General features: G+C 43.6%; 1 protein-coding gene across 1 annotated transcript in view; it reads left to right on the forward strand.

Annotated features, from left to right (window-relative positions):
• Window positions 1–13,914, forward strand: part of MTMR7 (myotubularin related protein 7) — a 96,163-nt gene that overhangs the window by 10,719 nt on the left and 71,530 nt on the right. The window lies entirely within an intron of this gene.

The following is a 13,914-nucleotide window of genomic DNA, read 5'->3' on the forward strand; positions in this document are numbered from 1 at the left end:
GGGCGTCAGCTAGTCGGTACTCTAAGCCCTGCGCCCGGAGCCCTCCGGGCCTGACGCAGAGTGGACGCGCACAACGAACACTCCTCCAATGAGTGAATGAAGGACGTGGCTTAAGGTGACATGGTGTCTGAGCTTCAGTGTCTTCAGCCTCGGTTTTTATTCTTCCTTTTCCTCTTATTTTTTTACATAATTATGCAAATAACTTATTAACTCAAAAGCACTTTACAAGAAAATATAAGTAAGGCTTTCCATAGGAATATTATACTTGAACTAGGTCACGATTTTAGCTTTGCTCTCAAGTTAAAAACCTTGTCACCAAAACTTCCATCCCAAAGATTCTCGCAAAACACATTACAACTGACAGCATGCAAAAACATTTTGCACAGTAACTCGAGTTCAACTCCACAGTGTACCCTTCCACTGGCAGGACATTGGTATCTTGAAGAGTCTCAAATTTCCAAATAAAGAATGTTATGAAGAGCTACGTGTTCATATATAGCAACCACACAAGAAACTTATGACCTAGAGCGAAGAAAGGCTAACTTTCTCAAAACTTTTCAGATGCTACCCTAGTTGAGAAACTCTGTCCAGTATAAAGACTAATTGAATTTAAACACACACACACACACACACACTCACACTCACACACACCCTCTACTCTATTTAATGGGGCAACTTCTATTTTTACCTGCCTACTGTGTTCATATCAGCTTTTAAAGACTGCTTGTTCAACAGAGTCGCGTGCTATATCCCAGCTGTGGAAAAAAGTAAGTCTCAGTTCCATTTTAGTTTAGTTACATGGCATTTAGTTTTCATAATTGCACATGAAATTCTTTTTATTTTTTAAAAATCTCTGTTTCTTGTACTTGCAACATCTTCCACTGTTGAATATTCCTAACCTTCTTATCTGAACATTTAAATTCAATAATAAAGCATTTCTGGTTCATCATATCTGATTCTATCTAAAAGCCCTCGCCTGCTTTGTTTTTACCATAGTGTTGTTCATTTTCATTCACCGGACAAATACGTTAGCACACACACACACATCCTAGTCATTAGGATACAAAGGTGCCTGTCCTTAAGGAGCCTACTGTGGAAGGTTGTTTATTCTGCTCTGAAATCATTATACCGGTCTGTTGTTTTAGGAAGGCAGTAAGCCAAGGACTCTGTATTCTATTTCCTTCTTCTAATGTAAGTTCTAATGTAAGTGTGGGTCTGGCATTCCTCATGGTGCTGCAGGGCATGTTAGCAATAAAAGAAGTGCCTTCCTTGAGACTATACAGGGTGGGGCTAAAGTAGGTTCAGTTGTTTGCATGGGAAATAGTACAATAATTAATAAATAATACTACAAGAATAAACTTTGTATTTCCCATACTCACAACTATAAGCCTACTTTTGCTCCACCCTGTATGTCCTTGGGAACAATTGGAATGGTACAAGAAAAATAGCATGTAATAGGCCCTGTAGGACAAATGGGAAATGCATCATAATAACCAGAGGTGTCTCAGCAATCTGAAGGACTGAGAATGGTCGCTGTGGCCCAGGTGGTTGCGGAACGGTGGCACGGAGGAGGCGGGTCCTGGGTACCAGGCTGGAGGGAACGTGCTGTGCTGGGGAGTGGGGTCCTCCGGGTTCTTGGTACCGCAGGGCCCATGGGGCCAGGGCACTAATGCAGCCTTTCTTTCTGGGCTGGAGAAGAGGCCTCCAATCAATGTGTCTGCTTTATACTCATTGTCCCAAAATGGGGCTGACAGGCTCCGGAGGGCTGTCTTGCAAGAGGAGAAGGAGAAAAATGCGGTGCCGATTATAGAGTCTGTCCTTGGGGGCTTGGAGCCCAGGGGTGAGGCATGCATGGGAACGTGTAAATGAGGCGGAACCCGGCCTTGCCCTGCGTGGACAGGCTGTGCCCCTCGGACGTCTGGCACTGAGACTTGCAAGGAGATGGTGGGAGGGGGAGGCGTCTGCCACTTGCTGCTTTCTGTGCCCAGGCTGTCTCCTCTGTTTGGACCAGCAGTAAGTTTCCATTTGGCACAACCTGGCCTTGGAAAATGTTTTCTTATAGTTCCCAAAGAGCTATATATGTAGACGATTTAGATTTCCCTGTTAGTGCCTTTGTCAAAAATATGTCAACTTCAGAAACATTTTAGAATTCTAGGAATATTTTGCAGGGAAATCATCATCACAATACAGTAAGCCTTTGACTTTCTTTATTGCTTCCCGGCAAGGTCTTCCTCTCCCGTGCCGGTTCATTTTCTTTACATGACTATGGTGGTTAAACCAGCCGCCTTTAGTGGTCACTTCGTGCCTCTGGTCTCCACTGGGCTCAGTGTCTGCTCTTCAGTTACTTTCCTCTTAACATCTTTCTTCCTCTTTTTCTCTTATTTGTGCTGGTTGGAAATGGTATTTTTGGTCGAGGTTATTTTAAGGTGGTGTTGAAATAAATCCCGGGACTGTCCTCTTGTTCCAAAGCACATGTTCTTTGAAGCCTACACTTCCAGGGTCATCCTACCAAAATAAATTCTATGGGCCCTGTGCAAAAGTCCCAAGTGCCTGCCTGACACTTTATTTATGACAGTTGGCTGCTGGCATGATGTTTATAGAGTCCTCTGAGCAAAAATGGGCTCCCCTTTCTCGTCTCTGGCTTTTCCAAGAATCCCTGGCAGCCATGGCTCTGTGTGGCTATTTCAGCCCTATTGTCCCTCTCAGGGAATTTTTAAGTGTAGTTATATGTCAATCAGCTCTCCTGTACAGGTAGACGGAACTCACCAACCTGCCCGCTTATCGGCATTCAAGAGCGATAGCATCAAGATATTTGCTTCCTCTTGATCTAAGCTGAGTGAAAAGATACTTATCTATGTAGGAAATTTGATATTTTTCTTCTTTCAAAAGCAAATTTCTCAATTTTTACATTTTTCACAGAGAATACTCTTTTTTAGAGAGAGAGAGAGTAAGCGAGAGAGAGAGAGAGAGAGAGAGAGAGAGAGTGAGAGGAAGGAAGATAGGAAGGAAGAGGGAAGAGAAGCATCAACTCATATTTGTATCACTTCCGTTGTTCATTGATTGCTTTTCATACCTGCATTGACCCGGAGGCTCCAGTTGAGCCAGTGACCCCTTGCTCAAGCCAGAGACCTTGGGCTTCAAGCCAGCAACTTCTGAATCATGTTGAAGATTCTGAGCTCAAGCTGGTGACCCCGCTCTCAAGCTGGTGACCCCGCACTCAAGCTGGCAAGCCTGCGCTCAAGCCAAATGAGCCCATGCTCAAGCCAGCGACCTCGGGGTTTCAAACCTGGGTCCTCCGCGTCTCAGGCTGATTTTCTGTCCACTGTACTACCACCAGTCAGGCAAGTATACTCTTATTTATTGGAATTATTTGGAGATTTATAGAGGGTTCAAAAATTTATAGAAATATGTGCATTAAGTACTCTATTTCCTGTGTGTAGAAAGGATTTTCCAGAAAACTGGAAAATGTGTAGATTCTTTGCTTTGGAAGCTGATAAACTAAATGTCCTTTTGACATGCATACCGTTCCCGAACCTTTACTCATTTTCAGTGTCCTTCATGCAGCCAGTATGACCAAATAGTCTGGACGAGCCCCTCCTTCCTTTCCACCTTACCTGCACCAGTCAAATCAAGATTACCAAGGTGAACTCCTCTACCACTGTCGACTCCTGGTCTGTCTGAACCTGTTGGTTTGTGAGTCTGTTTCCAACTTTGGTTTAGTCTTTCTGAATCTCGCTCCTACTACTTCAGGGCTCAGGGTGAAAGCGGCTCAGTCCAAGGTCCGTAGTCTGGTAGATCAGTGTGTCCGGAGGGAGCACCTATCGTATGGTACAGGTGATGGTGTGGGTTATTAGCAGGAACCTGCCCACAGGGTGAGGTGGGGCCAGGTTGTGGGAGGTCCTGCTCTACAGCAGTGGAAGCCGTCGAGGCTTTGAATAGGGAGATGTGATGAAGGTGTGTGGTGGGGTGACTGGCCACTTGGGTGACAGCCCTGGGAATAGATTGTGCCATAGACATGTGCTGGGCTCTGTCCGCCGTCATCCGTTCTCCCTGGGTCCCCCTGAAGGGCAGTGCCTCCTCTGCTCTCAGTCCCTGTGTTTTGGGGGTGGCATGCACCTTGGTCCACCCACTCATCGTGTCATTCCCGTGACTATACCGACTGGTTTAGGGATAAGCACGTGACCCAGTGAAGTACAGCGAGTCTTTGCTTGGGTCGTGGGGGGGCAGCAGGTGCTGCATCCATCCTTCCTGCTGGCCGTGGCCGTGGCTGTGGCTGTGGTCGGGGGAGGCTGGGTTGTTGGACCTGATGGGAGGCAGGGAGCCAAGAGCCAGCAGGCAGAGAGGGGGCTTGGCCGAGGGAGGAGGTGAGGAGCTGGGTGTGTTGAGCCCCGGGCCAGTCTCAAGCCAGCCCCGCCACTGTCTTTATGGACATATACTCCAACGACACCCCTTTGACTTTGGCCACGTGAGGTTGAGATGTCTCTCTCTTGCTCCTAGGAGAGTTCTGACAGCGGTGGAGTCAGATCATCTGCAGGCACTGCTGTTACCAATTAGGAGCCTTTTAATAAGCAGTCGGAGTACCTGGCACAGAATAGACACTCAACGAACTAATGCTGTTAATTAATTAAATTAAAGGAGCTTAAACTGATGGATGGTAGCTGTTTGCTTTTCATAGGGTTCTATCACAGGGACCTTGTGTTTAAAAAATTATTTAGCTTCATAACAGGATCCATTTTAAAAGAATTAATTTTTCAGGCAGCTTGAAAATCAGATTATTTTCACACAGTCTCAATGCGGGTGTCCCATGAGCATTTTTCTCTCTGGTACATCAAAGACATGTTACGGGTTTCACAAAGGGGGGAGAATCTTGTATTTCTTTTGGTTGCATGTCATATATTTTCTGGGAGTGTGCTTTGTGATTTTTGCCCTTCCCTCAATATCTGACCTCTGAATAAATGGTCCTGGGAAAATGCTTTCATTGGTTTTAAAGTTTTAAACAGATTAACTCTGCCTTTGGGGAGGATTGGTGTTCTTGATTTTCTACCAAGTCGCTGGGGCACGACTGTCCCCTTTGATTTGTGTGAGAAATCTTATGTAAGTAGGGAAAAAAGTGCTTTTAATTATTTTTCATTTGTTTTGCAAGCAAATTTACCCTGTACCAGTTTACAGGATGATTTTATTTTCCCAGTTTTATTGAGATGTGGAAGTTTAAGGTATGTAGAACATAATGATTTGATACATGTATAGATTGCACAATTATTACCACAGTTAGCTTAGTTAATATCTATCATCACCTCACGTAGTAAAATTTTTTCTCTTGAGGTAAGAACTTTTAAGATCTACTCTCTTAGCAACTTTCAATCAGAACTGGAAGTGGCCTGACCTGTGGTGGCGCAGTGGATAAAGCGTTGACCTGGAACACTGAGGTCACCGGTTCAAAAAAACCCTGGGCTTGCCTGGTCAAGGCACATATGGGAGTTGATGCTTCCTGCTCCTCCCCTTCTCTCTCTCTCTCTCTCTCCTCTAAAATGAATAAATAAATAAATAAAATAATTTAAAAAAAAAAGAACTGGAAGTGTTTCTTTTTAAATTGGAAAATCAAGTATTTTTTTATTTTATTTTAATTTTTAACTTATTGTGTGGACATGGTTTCAAGTGTCCCACTCAATATCACACCCTCTGCCCACCGCATCGTGTCCTCGTGCCCCATGCAAAGTCTCCTTCCACCCCATTTCACCTCCTTTGCCCCCTCCCGCTACCTCTGGGAATTGCTGCCCTGTTGTCTGTATCTATGTGTTATGTATATATGACCTGGTTAATCCCGGCACCTTCTTTGATCCCGTCCCCTCTTCCCCTTTCCCTCTGACAGCTGTTCTTCTGTTCCCTGTGACCCCACCTCTGTTTCCATTCTGTTCCTGTTTATTGTGTTCATTAGATTCCACATATAAGTGAGATCATATGGTACCTGTCTTTCTCTGCCTGGCTTGTTTCACTTAGCATAATAATCTCCAGGTCCATCCATGCCATTGCAAAAGGTAAGATTTTTCTCTTTCACAGCTGCATAGTATTCCATCGTGTAAATGTACCACAGCTTTTTTTACCCACTCAAATTGTTGTTTTCTGCTAGTGTAAGAGATTCTAACAATTCTGGTCTTCCAGACAAGACGAGTGGACAGGCAGGGGGTTCAAATGCCCCACCAAGCTGCTCTATACCAAATTACCAACTTGAGAAGCTTTAGCCAGATGCTGTTCCTTGTCAGCCATATTACTCTCTAATTAAAATGTTAGGGAAAATAGAAGATAGACTTTTGATCCATGTGGCCTATGAGATTGGAGGAACACAGTCAACACCCGTTAGGCCCCGTATGGAAGTCGAAGCTCCGAGACGGTAACTCGGCTGCCTGCACCAGCAGTTCAGTTTCAGAACCAGAACCAGAACCGGGGCCCAGGCCTCCTGACTCACAGACAAATACTTGACTCTTCACGTTGGTAGAGTTAGAAAATGTCAGGATACCAAATTTAGCACGACAAACTATTTATCTAGCTGCTTTTCTTAGACTAGAACATAAACTTGTCTTAGGTTTTGGCTGCTGCAGACATTTTGATTTTTCCCTGTTCAGCAACCTCTGGATCTCTTCCCCACAAATGGCAGCGACCCACAGCCTAATTTATATGGTACTGAGTGTCCTTGACCCAAGGAAAGCTGTGGCCAGTGCCCAAAGTTATTCTGTCCTTTTCAAGAAAAGTTTACCCTACCCTGCGCCTGGGGCTTCTTGTCCAGATAGTCCGACATGATTCTGGAAACAGAATGTTCAGCAGTCCAGGGGTCAGGCTGCTGGTACAAAGGAAGGACTCCTAGTCTATGAGGATGGCAGTGGGTCAGTGGCACGGTGGGGACCTACTGGGAGGCTCTGTCTCTCAGTGACATGTGGGATCCTCGCCCTCCCAGCAACAAGGGCAAGACCACATGGCACTTGGGTTCCGTGGCCAGGTGTCTCATTTCAGGACCAGCATCGCCGGGTGGGGCCTGGTGTTTTCACCAAAGCTTTTCAGCCTTGGCCTAGAAAAGCTGATAAAATCTTTCTTTCTTTCTTTCTTTCTTTCTTTCTTTCTTTCTTTCTTTCTTTCTTTCTTTCTTTCTTCCTTCCTTCCTTCCTTCCTTCCTTCCTTCCTTCCTTCTTTCTTTCTTTCTTTCTTTTTCTTTCTCTCTTTCCTCCCTCCTTTCCTCCCTCCCTCCCTCCCTCCCTCCCTCCCTCCCTCCCTCCCTTCCTTCCTTTCCTTCCTTTCCTTCCTTCCTTTCCTTCCTTTCCTTCCTTCCTTGCCTTCCTCTCTTTCTTTATTTCTCTCTCTCTCTCTCTCTCTCCTTCCTCCCTCCCTTCCTTCCTTCCTTCCTTCCTTCCTTCCTTCCTTCCTTCCTTCCTTCCTTCCTTCCTTCCTTCCCCTCCCCTCCCCTTCCCTTTCCTTTCTCTCTCTCTCTTTCTTTCTTTTCTCTCTTTTTTTTTTCTTGGTCTAAACCCAACCAAGCAGGGCTGGGAATGAAAAGGCCCTTAGACTGGGGCACAGTGTTTTCCACTGAGTCTATATGATTCTGAAGGAGAGGTGAAGACTCAGTCATTCTCACCCTAGTGTTCTTCTCGGAACTCAGTGTGGAGCCGCACACAGCACTGTGATGAATGGAGTCAGTGCTCACAGTTCTTGCTTTTCTCAGTCCTGAGACCTCTGACCACCTCTTTAGCCAGAGCCTGGGTTCTGGTACCCCAGCCCCAGGCTTTCTGTCTTCAGGTTTATCATTCTAAAGCATATTCTGATAGTGGTTTGTCAATATAGTTTTACAGTATCATTCTGTCTTAAAGCACTCTTTTCAAATACTAGTTGCACGTCTAAAGCCGCTTAAAATAATTGTTAATTGATTATGCTGAACACACTGATTTTGGATAATACTGCTAAAATGACCTCAGAGGCGTTCACCAGGACTCACGGCCTTGGTGAACTTGGGCTTGGGGTTAGACAGACCTTAGCTCCAGGTTGGCGAAATCTGTCCGGTCTCTAGCTGTGACTGTGAAAGGGGGATTTGTAAGCACCTGACTGCTGGGTGAGGTGGGGATTCCCTGAGGTCGGGTGTGCAAAGGTGTAGCACAGGGCATGGCGTAGAGCCAGTGCTGTAAAAATGTTAGTTGTTACTTTCAATGTGATCTGGATAATTTCTACATAAGCCCAGTGACAGCTGGGATAGGCTCGATCCATGAGATGCTGGTAGAGTTATTCTGAACACCCGCCATTCTATTCCCTTTGGAAGTCCAAATCTCTCCCAAGAGTTTCTGCCAGCTCCCCCAGAAGTTGGCATTTTCACAGTCACCTCAGGCATAATCTGCTGCTGCCACCGACTTGGCGCAGGTTATAGACCGTTTCAGCGACCTTGTGCATCCCCGTCCCATGACTTGGTCGTGCCGAACGGGAGCCCGCCCCTTGTTTAATCGCACGGCCCTCTCAGCTCATCAGGGCATTATGGGTAAAGCCAGGTCCTCTGAAGGTCTGGGGCAAAGGGAAGGTTCATGCGGCAAAAGACTGAGATTAGACTTTTCCTCCCCACCGTGGGGTTATCTCCGCAGCACTTCACTACCTAATCCGAGATCAGACGAGATCGGACGCGTTCAGGGTGGTATGGCCGTAGACACCTCACTGTCTAATCCATCAACGCTTAAAATGAGGTATAAAAATTTTCTAAGATGCATTGGATGATTAACAGTGCTTGTGTTTGAATGGGAGGACTAGGGGTGGTTTTTGTTCCTTCCCTCTGTATTTCTGTGTCTTAAAACATTACATAAATAGGTTTACGTTTCAAATATTTTTAAGGGACCAATTTTTTAAGCTGGAGAAGAAAGTTTTAGGATTGGAGAGACTTCAACATACGTAGAATAAAGCCTTACCCAGTGGTTCTCATCTCTTCATTCTTATCCTTTATAACATGTTTCTCACAAATTACTCCTAATAGGAGATATTCTTTTCTATATCTCAACTTGAGATGCCCCCTCATTGGCAACATGGACAGGATTCTTTCTCGAAGACGTCTGGACATGCCAGTTGCTTCTGGGAAGCTCTCTGTGTGCTTTGGCGGTTGGCTGCTTTGGGATGGAATCTGAGGGGCCCGGCTGTCCCCCTCTGGCTTCTGCCCAGCCCAGCATCACTTCTACAAGGACTGGAACCTGTACCCTCTCAGCTCCTGTGAGCTCACTCCTCCAGCCGCTGTGTGGTGGCTTCTGATGCTGGGGCCCCAGGACCACTCCTGCTACGGGCTCCAGCGGCCTCCGTGTAACTGAGTGCCATGGACATATGACAGTTCTTGCCTTCTTTGGACTCTCAGCAACATTTGTCATGAATGCTCCTTCTCTCTTAGACCACTGCCTCTGTGCACCCTGCTGTGACATCACGCTCTCCTGATTTCCTCCCACCTGGCCATTCCTTCCTCGTTTGCTTTTCTGACTCCTTCTCTTTCATCCAGCTTGTGAACGTGGGATTTCCTCAGCCCTCGTCTCTCCTTCTGCTTGTCTCCCTAGGAAATGTCATTTGGTCATGGTTTCCGGTACCGTTTATATGGCAATGGCAACAAACTTTCAGCATTTCAGCAAATCTAGGACATTAGTGATTATAAGATGCACCAAGATTTTATGTACCACAAAGAAAGACAAAAGCACTGCCAATTAAATGACACAATGGCTTCTTACCACATTAATTATAAGATGCATTACATTTTTAGAAATGTCAAAATGCGCCTGACTAGGTGGTGACACAGTGGATAGAGCATTGACCTGGGTCACTGAAGACCCAGGTTTGAAACCCCAAGGGTTGTCAGCTTGAGTGTGGGCTCCCCAGCCTGAGCATCATAGACATGACCCCATGGTTGCTGGCTTGAGCCCAAGATCTCTGGCTTGAGCAAGGGGTCACTGGAGCCCCTTGATCAAGGCACATATGAGAAAGCAATCAATGAACAACTAAAGTGCCAAAACTATGAGTTGATGCTTCTTATCTTTTCCCCTTCCTGTTTGTCACCCCCTCACTAAAAACAAAGAAAAGAAAAAGGAAATGTCAGAATGCAAAAAAATGTACTCTCCAATATTAATGCTACACTATAATATGTCTTGCATAGATGAGCTGCCATTTGCAGAGCATGAATACCTAGTATGTTTCTCTCAAGAATGGTGTTCTTAAGGACATGCAAATGATTTGCAATAACTTTGTCTAGAGAAACTGGTTGTTACATAAGGGTATATCTCTCCAAGTATGAAAGAGGCCTTATTACCATATAGCTTAGTATATGTGTTCATGAGATACAATTAAGTTAGCTGAACAATGAGTCAGCATTATTGAGCCAGTGGGTCTTCAAGATGGTAGCAGAATTCTTGAGATTTATTTCACTTTATCTAGATTTAACTGGCTCTAGACTCATAGTCAAGAACGTTCTGGCTACCTTCGTGTAAACCACATGGTGGAACTGAGCAGGTCTCCCGATCTTCACAGAATTTCTCAGACAACTGAATTTTAATTCTTATTCTCCACTTCTTTTGTTGTTACAGAGCACTGAAATCGTGCTGTTGGTGTTTCCCTAATTGTTTCTGTTGCTTCTTTCCTCCCTCTACTTCAGAATTACTTTTGATAGCTATGGGATCTATAGAACTATTGCTAAATTCTGAAATGTAATTTTTCTGCAGCAGTCTCCAAAGTTAACATGAAGACATGGGGGAAAAAAATCTCATTAAGTATTCTAATCTACCAACACCTGTGATCCTCGTTCGGTGCTACTGAGGTTTTCTGGAAATAATCTAAGTGATAAAGGTTCTTTCACTTCTATCGGGAGAATAATTGATACTGAATGAATACTTTTGTCTTCAAATATTATCTTCTGTTCAATATGATTATCTCAATAAAATTTTGTTTCATTAGTTCCAAGGGCAGGGAAAATTATTTACATTCTATTTTTAGATATTGTTAACTGGTATATCACCCCTGGACCTCGGCTTAATTCCATTAAGCACAGTTTAGCATGCAAATTAGTTTTTTCCCATAGAAATGTTCCAAAAATAATATACCCCCTTGCTTCTCTCTTCCCACAACTGTCTTTCATAATATCTTTGTTGTAGTTAGTTTAAAATAGAATGTTTAATGACAAAAGTTTAAATAAAATAATCTAATCACATGGGAATTAAAAAATATTCTTCTTAAAAACTCTTGGGTCAAAGAAGAAATAAAAACTCCAGTTATAGTCTGTAAGAAAGCAAAAATGATAATACTGCAAGCAATATTCATAACATGCAGCCAAAGATTCACTTGGAGGAAAATGATTGGACTTGAAATTTTGTTACTAAACAAAAATAATAAAACTTAATTATGTGACTATTAAACCTGAGAGTTTGAAAATGAACAAAAGAAAATAAACATATGGTATCTCTAAAGAAAGCAAATTAAAACATTTATTAACAAGCATGAGCAGAAATTAACAATTAGAAAAAAGAAAAATTATTAAATTAATAAATCTAAGACCTGTTACTGTGAAGAAAAACCTCTTACCACAAAAAAGTAAGAACATAATTCATAATAAGAGTAGTGAGAGAAGAGATAAAAAGAGAAAGATTTACCCACAGATAAAAATAAAAATATTATAAGAATTTGAAAATCAGCAATTAAAAGATAATTTGTCAATAAAATAGATGTCAAAATGAGAGGTAGTAAAAAATGGAAATATTGAACAGATTTATAACCATGTAAGAAATGTAAAATTAAGTGTCTCTTTATTTCAAATAATAATTTGTACATTGAAACTCTTTCTAATTAATTGATGAATTCATAACCATGATGAAGTCACATAATAAGTAGCACGGATAGGTTAGTACATGGCAGTCTGTCCTAAAAGCATAGATGCAAAAAAAAAAAAAAAAAAAAAAGAATGAAAACAAAGCATAATAATTATCACAGATAAAATGTAAGCAGTATTAAAACATCAATACACCAATTCCAAGTTGGTCATATATCAAGAATATAAGACTTCTTAAAAGATTAAGAAATCTATGACTATTATTGATAATACAGGACTAAATTAAAAATACATATTCCTCCAAAGAATACATATTCATCCAAATATTACTAAAATGGCATAATGATTTTCAAAAATCAAACTTTTAGTAATCGAAGAATAGATCACTTCCACAACATGATAAAAAAAAAATCACTGTCAAACTACTCAATTGGAAGTGTTCCCATTAAAAACGGGTTCGCATGAAAAGTAACTCATCATTAATCATCGGAGAAATGCAAATCAAAATCACAGTGAGATACCATCTCACACCTTGTAGGATGGCAGTAATCAAACAGATTGTAACAAGTGTTGACAAATATGTGGAAAAATCAGAACCCTCATTCTTGGTGGTGGGAATATTAAATGATAAAGCCACTCTGGAAAACAATCTGCGAGTTCCTAAAAAGGTTTAAAAAAAAAGTTACCATCTGACCTAGCAGTTCCATTCATATGTATGCATACATGTATGTATATATGACGACAAAGCAAAGAAAGTTGTTTGATTATGCAAATGAGATGCAAAACCAACTTTTTTTCCTTGGTGAAAAGGCACTATACAAAAGGCTGAAAGGACTGGAGTATCTGCACCTTCCCTGGTCCCCTAATTTTTGTGAGCAGTGTATTTACCTCATTAGCTCCCTGGAAGTGAGGGAGAGGGGTGAGAGCTGGAAGGCTGGTGTGGTGCTCCAGGCTCAGAGGAGACTGAGATGACGGGTGTTCTGAGCGCTGTTTGCCCGGGGAGTTGTCCCTAGGAGTTCATTAGGGCGGGTGCCCACCGTTTCTTCCCCGGAGCAGTTGAGAGGCCTTGGGCTTTCCAATGACATAGGGACCACAGCTTCAACTGCAGGAGCAAATAGGCTTCACGAGTCCCTCCTGGAAGCAAGCGGCCCCCCTGACGTGGGGGAGGAGCTTGCCCGCTGTCCGTGTGCAGTCCCGGCAGCCCTGCCATCATTGCTGCGTGCTCACCTGGTGGCTGGTGGCCCTGCCTGGTCAGACTCACGCTGCGTCAGCTCTCACTTGCCCCAGAGAGACTCTCTCATTTCCTTCGCAGTTCACATCAGAATGGTCCCAAAGCCCATATCCCTGCAATTGCTCTGCATACAAGAAATGCATGCTTGGTGAACATTGTTTTTGAGAAATCTCTCTGAACAGCTCAGATTAGCTCAGCGGTGAGCTAATGTATTAGAGAGATTTTATTATATTATAAACAAATGTTTATAATAAACATCTTCATGTGGGAAGTTTTCCTCGTAAACATGCAGAACATTTCTCAGATACGTTTTGCGCCCAGATGTATATGTTTCCTGCTCATTTATGTGGAAGCACACGGCCCGGGGACAGTTTATACAGCTGAGACACTCATAGGAAAGGACAGTATTTCCTTTTCAATAGAAAATAATTCATAGGTAGTTTCCGTGTGCACTTAGAACTGGGATGCACACACTTTCTGCCTTAAATTAGAATGATATTCGGCCTAGCGTGCGGAGGACCCGGGTTCGATTCCCGGCCAGGGCACATAGGAGAAGCGCCCATTTGCTTCTCCACCCCTCCGCCGCGCTTTCCTCTCTGTCTCTCTCTTCCCCTCCCGCAGCCAAGGCTCCATTGGAGCAAAGATGGCCCGGGCGCTGGGGATGGCTCTGTGGCCTCTGCCTCAGGCGCTAGAGTGGCTCTGGTCGCAATATGGCGACGCCCAGGATGGGCAGAGCATCGCCCCCTGGGGGGCAGAGCGTTGCCCCTGGTGGGCGTGCCGGGTGGATCCCGGTCGGGCGCATGCGGGAGTCTGTCTGACTGTCTCTCCCTGTTTCCAACTTCAGAAAAATGAAAAAATAAATAAATAAATAAATAAA

The sequence above is a fragment of the Saccopteryx bilineata genome, chromosome 6 (assembly GCF_036850765.1).
Source record: "Saccopteryx bilineata isolate mSacBil1 chromosome 6, mSacBil1_pri_phased_curated, whole genome shotgun sequence".
In the NCBI taxonomy this organism is placed as follows: domain Eukaryota; kingdom Metazoa; phylum Chordata; class Mammalia; order Chiroptera; family Emballonuridae; genus Saccopteryx; species Saccopteryx bilineata.